Source organism: Ammospiza nelsoni, chromosome 5 (genome assembly GCF_027579445.1).
Source record: "Ammospiza nelsoni isolate bAmmNel1 chromosome 5, bAmmNel1.pri, whole genome shotgun sequence".
Lineage (NCBI taxonomy): Eukaryota > Metazoa > Chordata > Aves > Passeriformes > Passerellidae > Ammospiza > Ammospiza nelsoni.
Window position 1 is genome coordinate 2,430,092 of NC_080637.1, and position 13,672 is coordinate 2,443,763.

At 53.3% G+C, this 13,672-nt stretch overlaps 1 protein-coding gene across 1 annotated transcript in view; it reads left to right on the top strand.

The window, feature by feature from the left end:
• Positions 1–6,087: 6,087 nt before the first annotated feature.
• The window catches only part of PLXNA4 (plexin A4), a 502,236-nt gene continuing 494,651 nt past the window's right edge, over positions 6,088–13,672 (top strand). The window contains exon 1 of the mRNA XM_059471897.1: positions 6,088–6,160. The gene's annotated coding sequence lies outside the window, so the exon portion shown is untranslated. The remainder of the gene's footprint in view (positions 6,161–13,672) is intronic.

A 13,672-nucleotide genomic window follows, 5' to 3' on the forward strand; every position in this document is an offset into this window, starting at 1 on the left:
GGGCATTTTCAGCCAGATTTGACAGGCAGCAGGGAGATCTTATTGCTGCAAGTTTTTGGAAGTAGTTTTTGGCTGGGTGGATGTTCCCTGAGTGAGAGAAATGCCAAGGTAGGATTTACAAATCCCCCCTGTTCAGGATTAGCCTCCAGCGACATCCACGATTAGCTGTGAGATCTGGGAGGGTGTCAAGTGCATTTTGTGTGTCCTTTCTCCGCTATCTGAGGGAGGCAAACTTCCCAAAAGGACCTTTCCAGAGTGTTACCCACTGCAGATTCTGTGAAAATCCCTGCAGCTCTGTCCTGGCTCCTCATCTCTCTCCTGGAACCCACCGGGGCTGCACCAGCAGCAAGAATGGCCCAGGTTCTGAAATCCCAAATCAAAGCCCTAATCTGTGGATAAACCCTTCCCCTCTTCAGGCTGCCCTATTTCCCTTTGGATTTATTCTGATTTAAGGGCTGTTCCTCCTCAGGTGAACGCAGCATTCCCCTCTCTCCTTCCAGACACTCTCCAGCTCCTCCTGGGTATCCCTGGATTGTTTCCCTCTGATTTCTCCATCTCATCCCTCCATCCCCACTCCTCCTTCTCCTCTCTTCTTTCAGACACTCTCCAGCTCCTCCTGGGTGTCCCTGGACTGTTTTCCTCTGATTCTTTACCCATTTCTTCATCTCATCCCTCCATCCCCACTCTTCCTTCCCCTCTCCCTTTCCAGACACTCTCCAGCTCCTCCTGGGTGTCCCTGGACTGTTTTCCTCTGACTCTTTACCCATTTCTCTGTCTCATCCCTCCATCCCCACTCCTTATCTTGCCCCAACGCTCTCCAGCCCTCCTGAGCAGGGATTGATTGCTCTTCCTCCTGCTATTGCCCTCCAAAATGAAACAACAATGAATTCCTCTGACTTTCTGTGGTTGTGTATCTTATCACTCCACCTGCCTGCCTCCAATATTATTCCCTTTCACTCCTTGTCCCCTCTCAGATGCCCGGGTTTAATTGGCCAGGCCCAGCCTGGGTTTTTTGGTTCCCTTATCATGATGGGCTGAGTGCTCCCCTGGCTCCCATCTCACCCTGCCTGCATCCACCTGCCCCTCTCCCCTGTCCCTCCTGCCGCTGTTTTGTTTGGCCAAATGACGGCTTGGGTGTGACCAGAGGCGATAATGGTCGGCAAATATTTGAAGGGGGAAGGAGAAAAATTGTCCCTGGGGGGGTTTGGAGGGGAGGGCAGGGATGGGGTTGGGAAGATGTGCAGATGATGCTGTCGGCCTGAGGACATCATAAATCCCCTCTGGGTGGGCGGGTGGGGATGGGGAAGGAGCATCTCTCTCATCCCTGGCTCTGCTTGGAAGGGCAGGTCCTCTCTGGAAATGGCATTTTGCTGGGGAGATTGGAGTTGGAGCAGAGGGGCAGAGAAAAGGGGATGGGAAGGGAGAAAACGGGAATGAAATAGCAGCAAAAAGGGGAAACTTTGGCTGGAAATACTGGAAATGTTTAACTGGAGGGGTTGGTGAGTTGGTGTCTGACTCAAGTGCTAACATGGACTGGAGCACACAGTGATGGGAAGGAGCTCTGGACAGGGAGGGGACAGTCAGACCCTGCAGGTTTGTGGCTCCTGTGAATTGCTGGATTTGCCCCTGGGACAACATAAATGGAGATTCTGCTTCCCTCAAAAACACCCAAATAAATGGCAAAAAAAAAAAAAAAAAAAAAAAAAAGAGAGAGAGAAAGCACACCTCCCCTCTGTTTGACAGTTGATTGTGCCTGCTGAAGGGCTGGGAAGAGGGAGATGCTGCATTAACGGATAAAAATGTTATTTGTAAATATCCTATTGAAAAATCTGTCCCAAAAAATAAGAGGGAGATGCTGCATAACTGATAAAAATGTTATTTATAAATATCCTACTGGAAAATCTGCCCCAAAAACATCCCTGCAAAGACTGGCAGGGGAGTTAAGGGAGTTGCCAGAGGCTGTGCAGCAAATCAGTGACAGAGGAGAAAGGGCATGTGTAACCCCTCTGCTCCATGGCAGGACACCCCGAACTTCCCAAAAAAATCCCCCAAGACTCCAAGGGAATGCTGGACAAACACAAACAGAGGGTGGCTGAGATGGACCCTCCCAAGAGCTTTTTTCTCCACCCATCACCCAAAATTGGTTGTACAATGCTGCTAAAGAAGGGGAAGGAGACCAAGTGACACAATCCTGCTCTTCTTTACAAACTTCTCTTACATTTTTTTGGGGGGGGCAGCGCTCTCATCCCGTTTTCTGCCAGCACAACCCTTCCTGAGGCTGGCAAAAAAATGAGAGAGCGACACCCCTAAAGGTGTCACTTAGGGGCAAAGCTCACCCTGAGCTCACCCAGAGCCCTGGCCCAGCTTTAAACCAGCTTTCCCAGCATTCCCCACCCTCCCCAAGCACGACGAAGACATCCTTCGTCAGCAGCAGGGATGGTGACAGCTACCCAGGAGAGCCCAATTTTATTCCGTGTACCAGCAGAGAGGGGCACGTTGGAAGGACCTGAGAGACGCGAGGGCAGGAGGGGGTGACAAAGAGACCTGGAGGGAGGGGATTCCGAGCTGGCAGCCGTGTCCCCGGGCCGGTTCGGGGCGTTTTGGAGGTGCCACCAAGCGCGGCCGCTGCAGGTGGCGCTGCGATGTTGGGTTTGAGCGCTGCGCTCGCTGCAGCCCGAGCTGGAACCACCAGCGCCGGCTCCCAGCCACTTAAACACCGCGCTGCTTTAACAAACTTGTAAAATGGCGGGGGAAAAGAATCACGGAAAAAATCCCCGCTCAATCTGACTTAGATTTTCCGTCTCTCTCCATTTTTTCTTTTTTTTTTTTTAATTTTTTTTCCTTCTTCGTTCCTCTGATTGGCTCGTCCTCTGTTGTTGGAGCCTTGAGGTGTACAGGTGGATGTTCTGGCAAAAATGGGGTTTTACTGTTCTTTAGGTGTTGGTGGAAGTGATTCCTATGTGCCACTGTGTGTGGCTCAGGTAATAATGCAAGAAATGAAAGAAAGGAGGGAATGAGCACATCAGTGAGGGAGGAACCACAGAGGGATTCAGGGAGGCTGTTGGCACCCAGGACTTCAGGGGCATTGGGGGATCTTTTGGGACAGCAGGAGGGAAATCCGATGTGTGAGGTTGTTTGGATGGAGAGAACAGGATTTTGCCTCATCCAGATGATGCTGAGACAGCTTTGGTGCTGCTTGGTTTTCCCCTGGAGCAGAGAATGGGGTGCCCTCTCAGTGATCTCTGCTGTGACTTGGGGGGGAAAATACCCACCAGGGTGAGCCTGAACCCTGCTTGTCCTTGGGCCCTTTTGCTGCACAAATTCCCAGGTCAGGGGAGGTCACTTGGGTTCTGCAGTCCCAACCCTTTCCCGCCCCCGCTGCCTGGTTCATGAGCAGGCCTATAAATAAAGTCTCATTTGTCACTCACTCCTTCATGAACCCAAACAGCACGGGCATCTATTGACTCCTGCCATTGTCTTAAGAAGCAGAAAGAGCTGGTATTAATTTCTTCCTCCCCACCAGCTCGTGGGAAGTAATCTGAGCATATCCAGATTATCCGTGTTTAGGGAACAGGTTTTAAACACGAGACCAAATTTCCTTGAGATTTTCATATGTTTTTATTAAATGGAGCTGTGAGCCAGGCTGGACACTCAATAATGCTGTAGCCCTCAGAGCAGCAGTGATCTTTAGAGGTTACTAACCTGCCATTGTATCTCTCAGATTCCTGTCTGGCTCCTCCGTTGTCATTTCGCTGCGTTATTACTCTTCAGGCTTCGCATCGCATTCATTTCTCTGAATGAAAACAAATGACTCCTTGCGAGAGGTAGGAGATAAAGAATAATAAATACATTTTATGCACCACCTTAAAAAAAAAGAAGAAAAAAAAAGGGCTGTGAATCCCCCATCCATCCATCCATCCATCAGGAAATGTAAACGGGAGCTCAGGCAAAACACACACACACACACAGGCGCGCGCCGGGGAGATAAAACTTGTTTTAAGGAAAACATGATATTGTTTCTAAATAAATATCTTGGAGGATGCAAATAGACAGCCCCCGGCCCCCGTGCTTTGTGGCATAAATTTAAGATAATTAAAAATACTAAGCTGGGATTAAGGCTGATTTTCTGTCAATGGCTGTGGGGAGGAGGGGGGAGTCCTGCTGTGCTTGGTGCTGCACAGCCCCTGGAGAGGAGATTCCTGCCTCTGATCTCGGCTGCTGGCACCCCTTCCCCAGCACCCCCTGCCTGCCCGCCGGATGTCTGTGCCTTCTGCTGGGCGAGGGGAAGCTGCGGGGCCACTTGCAGAGTTTTCTCCTTGGCCTGAGCACGGCCAGCCCCCCTGGAAGCAGAGGAGATGTCCCCCAGCTGCTTCTCTCCTCTTTTCAGACCTTTGTGAGGAGCCCATCCTCGGGGACCCGGGGCTCCCTGGGGAGCAGCCCTGTTGCTGCCACCACCCCGAGAGCATCCCTGCCCTTCCCGCACCTGCTGCCGGCTCTGGCATCGCCTGCGGGGAGGAGCGCGGCTCTCACACACGGAATGAACTTTTGGGGTGGGCGCCGGGGGACACCAAACTCAGGTAGGAAGCACCAACAGCTTCTGAAAAATCCCTTTATTCCTGCGGCTGCCGGGAGTGGGAGGCAGCCCGGGCCAGGGGAGCCGCTCGCAGCCGCTCTCCGGGATTATTGCTCACCCCAGCTGAGGGATTGATCTTCCTCAATCCTCCCCACGCCCCGCTCCCCTCCTCGCTGCCTCCGAGCCGGGGGAGAGCCTCAGAGAGGGAAGGGAAGGCACGGAAAAGCGAAGAGAGATACCAAGCAAAGCCGGGAAAGGTTTTTTTTTTTTTTTTTTTGAGGAGCAGATAGGGGCAGGCAGCGAGATGCCCTTGATTCCGTGAGTGCGTTTTGGGTTTTATTCCTTTTTCGAAAATTTTTTTCCCCGATTTTTCGGGGAGGGCAGAGACGTTTCCCAATTAGCCCAATCAGGCTGGAGCTCCTAGGTGTCAGTAGTGAGTAGGAGCGAGGGAAGGCGCCGCGGCAGGAGGAATCCAGCAGCCGGAGTTGCAGCCGGGGGAGAGCGGCGCCGGCAGCCCCGGGAGGCGGCCCCGCTCCCCGCCCGTCCCCAGCCCCTTCCCCAGCCCCTGCAAACTTTAGGACGACGAAAAGCGCCTTGGGGGACCCCGGTCCAGAGGCAACCTGCGCTCCTCCGCCTTCTCCCCTCTCCCGGAGGTGGGTGGGCTGGAGAAAGGAGGAGCGAGCGGCCACTCTCTCTGCAAAGCTAAAAAAATAATAGGAAAGAAAGAGAAAAGGGATAGAAAGGGATTTTTATTATCGCTTCAATTTTTTATTTATTATTTTTTATTATCCCTCCCCCGTGCATTAGGCTGCGGTTGCCACAGCACTTCTACACCTCTCTCCAGCTATTCTTTCTTTAATTTTTTTTTTTTATTTTTTTTTTTTTCGGAAAGGGGTGTGTGCCTGTGTTTGCCAAAGAGCCTGGGTGTCCAAGCCGGCTCCGCAGCCACCATTGGAGAGAGAGGAGGGCTGGGGAGGAAGGAAGGGCTGGCTGGCGAGACAGCCGCAGTGCGAGCCCTCCCCGGCGGGCGGGCGGGCGGCAGAGAGGCCGCGGAGCCGGGCATGGCCCCGTAGCGCATCCCCTGCCCGCATCCCGCATCCCCTGCCCGCATCCCCTGCCCGCATCCCGCATCCCCTGCCCGCATCCCCTGCCCGGCTCCCCCCGCTGCCGGCTGGGTTAGAGGCGGAGGGGGGGAAGGGCTGGGGGAGGGAGGGAGGGGAGGGGTGATTTGGGGGGGGAGTGAAAACTGGAGCTGCGTTCTGGAGCTGCGTTTCCCCCCCTCCGTTCTCCCCCCCTCCTCCTCCGGCTCTGGGCGAGCCAGACACGGTTTGCCCAGTGCAGAGAGAGGGGCTCCGTGTTCCGCCTCCGTGGAGTATTTGGGATTGGAGAGAGACACACGCGCGCACACACACACACACACACACACACGCACAGAGACCATCTGCAGTGTCAATGCGGCGCCTGCTCTGAAGACTGAAGTGGGGGGAAAGGAGAGGAGAGAAATATAATATATATATATATACATATATATATATATATATATATACACACCAAAACCCACCCAAAGCAAGCCAGGAGCATTCCCAGGTAAGGAGCCCCCCCCCGCCCGGGCAGCGGGAGGATGCCCCGGAGGATGCCCCGGAGGATGCCCCGGAGGATGCCCCGGAGGATGCCCCGGCAGGGCTGGCGGGGCTGCAGCGGTACCTGCCCTGCACACCTGGCGGCACCAAGGGAGGGGGTCTGGGAGGCGCCCCCACCGCTGCTCGCCACCCGCGGGTCCCGGGAAGGGGGTCTGGGATGGAGGGATGGAGCGCAGGGACCCCCGGGGACCGCGGGCTGAGACGGGGCTTCGGGCACGGCCCCTCCCGGCCCGCCTTGGGAGGATGCTGGGCGGGGGGCGCGGCGGGGACCCCCCTGCTGCACATCCCCAGCGCTGTCCCCCGTTGCTGATGCCCTTTTCCCCATGCACAAGGCTCAACTTTTCTGCCCGGAGGTAGCGGCTCAGCCCGCAGCCCGTCCCTCCTCACCCTCGGCATCCCCGGCTGCGGGCTCGCCTCCCCTCGGGGGGGGTTTTCCCCCTGCGATGCTCCGGAGCTCTCCTCGGGCGAGGAGCTGGAGGCATTTCCAAACTTTTGCTGCTCCCGGTGAGGTTGCAGCTGGACTGGGCTGGAGACAGAGCCAAATTCCCGGGGAGGATAACCCATGGATGGGGACAGGGGACAGGGGACAGGGGCCATCCCTGGTGGTGAACACCTGAAAGGGAAGGGCAGACCCTCGTGGCTTCCCTTCCTGCAAGGTGCTGGAGAGTTTCCCTGCCCAAATCCCGGCTGCGGAGTCAGCGCAGCCGAAGCTGCCTCCTTTCCCTCGGTGCATGTGTGTGTGCTGCGTATCGATGCTCCGCGTTGATCAGACATATGCCCTTAAATGATGTACACCGGGAGAAGTGATCTGAACACCGAGCCGCGCGTTGTTTCGCTGGAAATCCTCGTTGTTTCGCTGGAAATCTAATACTCCGGCAGCAGCCGAGTTGCTCCCAGACAAACAAACCCGCTTGCTCAGCCCCAGCAGGGCTGTTTGGGTTTGTAGCGGCTGCATGTGGCTGCTCCATCCTGAAATCCTCCTCCCGGAGCTCCATCTGCTCGCTGTGCCGGGAAGGGATGGATGAAGGGATGGATGAAGGGATGCGGGGGTAGGAGCCCCGGGCAGGGCTCGCTCTGATGGGAAGGAGCCGCTGGATCGCGTTGTGGCTCCGCGCCTCTCCCGCAAAACTTCCCCACCCCGCTCTGCTTCCCAGCCCTGCTCGCTGCAAACGCACCTGACAGCCCACGGCTTCCCTTCGCTGCCGGGAAAAAGAGATTTTGGGAAAAGCGAGGAGGGTCTGGTGCTCCCCGGGCTGCGGGGTGAGTGATGCAGAGAGGTTCGGTTCGGAGCGGGACCCCCGAGATGCCGGGGATGCTCTCACGATCCGCGGGAACAATGACGGTGCCGGGGGATTTTTACAGCCCATGCAAAGTGCTGGCAGCCTTCTAGGGACTTATCTTGAGCGTGCACAGATATTTCGGAGGGTGGAAAGCGTGCTAACTTATTTTCCTTAGCTGCCCTCTGTTTCAGCCGGGTGTTGTTTGTAGAAACCCGCGAGCGGGGCACGGGGGGCTCGGGCTTGTGTGATTATTCTAATTTCTGTGATTTTAATTACGGCGTGTGCCTCCCAGCGTGGGATTAGGTGCTTCCTCCCCCCGCCTAAGCCTCTGGCTGGAGGTGCAGGGGATGCGAGCAGCGTTTCGCTTGTGTTTTTGTGTTTTTGTTGTTTTTTTTTTTTTTTTTTTTTTTGCCGGGGGAAGTGCGCGTTTGTTTGTTTGTTTGTTTGTGTGTGGGGGATCCTTCGCTAAGCCGGGCTTCAAGCGGTGCAACAGATGTGTGTGTGTGTGTTTCTCGTGTGTAGCCAGGTTTAAACACGCAACCCCAGCCCCGGCACGAAAGTCTGGGCTTTTTTCCCCCTCCTTTGCCCAGACCCACCCTCCGTGGGGTGTCTCCTTTCCGAAAGCATCACTCCAAGGCTTCTTCTCTCCCTGTCCCATCCCGAACGTGCGGCGCTCGGCGGTGTCGACACCACCTAAAATAAATGCCAGCCGCATGATCTAAGCGCTGTTTCTGCCCAAGACGGGTGTTTTAGATGCTCAGTCGCGGTGCTGTAGGGAAGCATTTGCTCGAGGATCGCCGGCGCTGCTGTCAAACGCGCTGTGCGCGGCTGGGGAGGGATGCTGCGAGCCCAAAGGGACGCGCCGAACTTCTCCGCAGGGAGAGCGAATATTTGAGCATTTTCTCAGCGGATTCACCCGCCAGCAGCGCAGAGAGCAGGGAGGGGGTGGGTGAGGCTCAGCCAAGGGCTGAGCAGAGGCAGGAGAGCGGCTGGGCTGAGCTGCGCTGCCGGGAAGGCAGGAGCCGTCTGTGGCAGCTCCATCCCGGGGGGCTCAGCCTTGCCGGAGCCGCTTTCATATCAATTCCTGCACTTTCGCAGGCTGACGAGGGGGAGGAGAGATGCCGGCGCCCCTTTTGTGTTGCATCTTTTTCCTCTTACCGCGCCGCTTTGTCTCTGCCTCCCGATGCCGAGGGGATGCAGTAAAACCAAGCGGCCAAACCGAGCTCCCGCTCGCAGCGCCGGGGCTGGGCTCGTGTGATGAGCCCGGCGAGGTTTTACGATGCCCGGGGTTGTGCTGAGGGTTAAAGCCGTGTGGGAATCAGTTTCTTGTGAGGAAGGGAGCCCTGAGGAGGATGCTGCGGTGCTCCACGCTGCTCTGGCCTGGGGAGGTGTCAGAGGTGGGGCTGCTGCTGAGTTTTGGAGTTTGCAGTGCCAGAGTTTGGGGCTTGGCACTGCCCGCATGTGTTTGGGAGCGGGATGGCGTGGTGTCCTGGGGATCGTTTGGCTGCTCCTGATCTATTTATTATTTATAACCCCTCTAAAGCGGGGTCCCACATAGGTGAGACTCCCAAGTCTCATGTGCTGCCCATGAGGGAGCTGTCCATGCGCTCCCTCCCCAGCCAGGGATGCGTTTTGTGACTGGGGAGGTGACTGCTCCCCCCAGCAAAGCCCTCAAACTGCTTCATGCTCTAACACAAAGCATCTGGGGAGCATTTCTGGCTCTCTGGAAGGCTTCAGAGGGCTCTTTCTCCCTCCTTGCTTCTGGCTGGAAGGGACAGCAGCTCCAGGCGCCCAAGGCAAGGAGGGAGACTTCCCGTCTGTGCAGAGTCCAGTGCCTTCCTGCAGGGCATCAGTGATGAGCGTGCTTCCCTGCCCGCCTGTCTTCCTCTGAAAAGTGCTTTATATCCTCAGCTTTGAGCTCTCAAGGAGCCTGTGACAAAAAGAAAAAAAGGAGAAGAAGAAGAAGAAAAAAAAATTACGTAGTGCTGCCCACATGTTTTTCACTCAGGCTCTGAGTGGTTTTAAAACAGAGCCATTCACTCAATTCCCGTGGTGTGGATGGGGAAACTGAGGCACAGGGTTTAAAACATCACTATTCACTCAGTTCCCGTGGTGTGGATGGGGAAACTGAGGCACAGAGTTTAAAACATAACCATCTACTCCATTCCCATGGTGTGGATGGGGAAACTGAGGCACAGGGTTTAAAACACCACTATTCACTCAGTTCCTGTGGTGTGGATGGGGAAACTGAGGCACAGGGTTTAAAAACAGAACCATCTATTCCACTCCCATGGTATGGATAGGGAAACTGAGGCACGGGGTTTAAAAACATAACCATCTACTCCATTCCCATGGTGTGGATGGGGAAACTGAGGCACAGGTTTTTAAAACAGAACCTTCTACTCCATTCCTGTGGTGTGGATAGGGAAACTGAGGCACAGGGTTTTGAAACATAAACATCTACTCCATTCCTGTGTTATGCATAGGGAAACTGAGGCACAGGTTTTAAATATAACCATTCACTCCATTTCCATGGTATGGATAGGGAAACTGAGGCACAGGGTTTTAAACATAACCATCACTCAATTCTTGTGGTGTGGTTAGGGAAACCGAGGCAAGGTTTTTAAAACAGAACCATTCACTCAATTCCCATGGTATGGATGGTGAAACTGAGGCACAGGGTTTAAAACATAATCATTCACTCAATTTCTGAGTAATTGGAAACCGAGGCACAAGGTTTTAAAACAGAACCATCCACTCATTTCCTGAGTGATTGGGAAACTGAGGCACAGAGAGGCAAACAGCTCAGCCCACATTTATTGATGAGGAATTCTCACTCACCAGCCTGAAATGCAAACTGAGCCCCCAGTGGGACTTTTATGAGAGCAGGGAGTGGTGCCCTGCTGTCCAGTCTGTGCTTCAACAGCCAGGAGCAGCCCTTGGACACAAAAGGACATTTTTGATTGAATTTTTTCCAGTTAAAATGGCAAATGGGTGCTTTGAAGTGAGAAAGAATCATGGAATTACAGAACAGTTTGGGATGGAAGGGACTTTAAAGATCACCTAGTTCCAATACCTTGCCATGGGCAGAGACAAGCAAATATTTCAGGTTAGAGAACTGGCCTGGGAGCAGCTGTGCGTTCATGGATCTCAGTCCCAGTGCCTTTAAAATTTGCTGCAAAATGTTTTTAATCACCTTTGGGGATGGAGACATCACTGCAAAAATGACCTGCTGAGTTCCCCAGCCTGTGTGGTGATTCTCTGTGTCTGGCATTATCCCTTGGGGCTTTTTTGACTCATCCCAAAGAACAGTCTGGGTTTTTTTGTTGGTGAATGAGCTCTGTGAGTTTGCCTCATCCTTGAGGGGCTGAGCAGCCACCCAGGTTAGAGGTGCCAACTCTGTGTCCCTGTGTCATATGGCTCTGTCCTGAACCCTTTCCTTGGTAAAAACCTCTGTGAGCCCTCAGAGATGCTCTGAAGGCCCTGAACAGTGGTTTGAAAACCCAATTGAAAACCCTACTTCATTTTAGACACCTGTAGCCCTCCAGTTGATGTGAATGTTGCCAGGGACATGCTCCCTTCCAAGGGGATTCCTGCAGCCATGGAGGAAGCCAACTTTTTGCTGAAATATGATATTCCCCACTGTTCCTACCTGAAATACCAATGCTTGTAGAAGACACCAAACTCTCAGAGGCTGAAGCCCTGGGGGAGAGCAGTGACTGGGTTCAAACCCCCATCCCTGGCTCTGACCTCACCTGGAATCACTACAGAGAGGGAGATAGATCATTTGCAGGCTCTGTGACTTGCTTTTACACCAGGCTTTGCTGCTGAGAGGGTTTCCCCCCCTTTAAAAAAGTGTTTTTTAAATGCTTCATGCAGTGAAACAGGAATCCAGACCCAAAAGTGAAGTGGCTGAGACTCCCAGGCTTCTTTTGCATGGGGATAAATAAAAAGTCCTGCTGAGCGTGGCAGGATTTGCACTTGTGACCCAAAAGGGAGATGTGGGACATCTGATTCTCCTGCTTCTCATGCCTGATCTCTGAGTTTCCTTCCACCTCTGTTATCCCCACACTGATCTGCTGGGACTTTCCCACCCAGCCATTGGAAATAAATAAATCTATGGGATTTGCCAGGACGAATGTGTGGCTCTGATGCAGATAATACAGGTTAGCTTTCCACTACAGGCATTTGCACGATCTAAACCCACTCATTTCCCCCTCCTCTGCTCTCCTGCAAGGGCCAGAGGGATGAATCTTGATCCTTGAGCCAAATGAACATAAATGTTTGTGAAATGAGGCTCCACGACCTCTGTGTGTTTCTCCTGGAGCTAAAACACTCCATGAGGGAGGAAAGGTGAGGTTGGTGAAAATGTTTATTCCCAGTAGTGTTTTCCTGGGAAACAGTGAGGTGATGCTGGCCTGGTGACCACCTGTAGATGGTTAATATTTCTATATTTGCTGGTTTTTCTGAATGAGGAGCTCACACTTGCTGCCAGCAGCGCCCTGATGCTCATTCATGCCGAGCCTCGCTGGAGACCGGCCGGGCATTCCACTGCTTGGTGATTTCTAGAGTTATAGGGATCAGGAGGATGAATTAGCAGTAAATTACAGCCTGGATGGCTTCATCCTCAGCAGTGACAGGGTTTAAATTAAAAATATCTTGCTGGGATGAAGCACCACTAAGTCAAGCTCTGGTGTTGTGTCAGTCTAGGTGAGAGCTCAGCCCCGGTGGAGCAGGAGCACGAGGAGCCCTCACATCGATTCCCAGCTGAAATGGGAAATTGCCACTTTGTTTCTCCCATCAAATGTTCTTCCTTTCCTCTCCTTTTTGCCTCTTTCCCCAGCTGGAGGGAGGATGGCCAGGCTGGGCAGGTGGGGGAAGCTTTGCGGATTCGCTGCACGCGCGTGTGGCCCTGTTTGACTTGGTTAGAGCATATTTGATTGTGAAAAGGGATTTATTTGTTTTTTGTGACAGGGGATTTGTCTATAATGTAGTGCTGGAAAGAAAACTCATTTAGAGACTAAGGAGGTGTATCCTGTTACAATTGCCTATTGATGGAATAGCAAGTGCTTGGTGTGCTACACAGCTTCATTTTACTTTAGGGAAACTTCTCCTGGGCTGCCGAAGGGAGACCTGGGTTTGATGGAGAGCTGTCCCACAGCCCTCAGGGGCTTCTTTGGCTTTTTGTTTCCCCATCTGTCAAAAGGGAGAGGTCTCCTAGAAGTCATTGTCCCTTCAGCCACCGCCTAATTCTTCCTTTGCTCTTATGATCTTTAAAAATGACTCATTTTTGTGAAGGGAGTAAAACCAGAGGGGGCCTTGTTGGGAACTCACTCAGCAGCTGAGGAATGGCATCATGTCCATGGATAATTGTCACTAATGGGCACTGTCCCACCACCTTCTTCTGCTGGCTGGGGAGAGGCTTTCAGAGGCGCTGAGGGACAGCAGGTTCTGTATTCAAGGCAAAGGCTCTGCCAGGGAGAGGAGGTGAGCTGGGAATACAACCACACCAATTGTGGAACCAATCAAAAGCTTGGGTTTTTCTTAAATGGACAATCTAGGGAAGAAAAACCCACAGCCAAATTAGGGTGGGCATGTGTGCCTTGGAAAAAATGAGTTTTGGGGCTGTTTTGGAAAACTCCTGCTTTGAAAAAAGGAGTTTTTGGGCAGTTTTGGGAAACTCGTTCTACTTGTCAGGGTTTTGGTGTAAGTTTCTGGGTCTTGCTAAAAGCAGAGCAACACATGGAGTTTTTAAGCTGTTCTCCTGAGTTGTGTGAGTGTTGAGGGGTATTTGCACGGATAATTCTGGGTGTTTCCTCCTTTTGGTTGTGCCTCATCCTTTGCACTCTCCCCTTTCCTGCTGGCTGGACAGTGAGTGGGGCTGTCCCCTGTCACAGCCTCCTTTCCTTCCATCCCCTCTGGATCCCAGGGGTGATTTGGGGGGTTTAATGACCTCAGTACCCAGTGCTTTTGAGCTTCCTACCCCCATCCTTCCTTGGATCCCAGCAGTGATTTGGAGATTGCAATGACCTCAATACCTGGTGCTTTTGAGGCTCCACACCCCAATCACCACTTGGATCCCAGCAGTGATTTGGGGGATTGCAATAACATCAGTTTTTGAGACTTCCTACCCCATCCCTCCTTGGATCCCAGGAATGATTTGGGGATTGTAATGACAT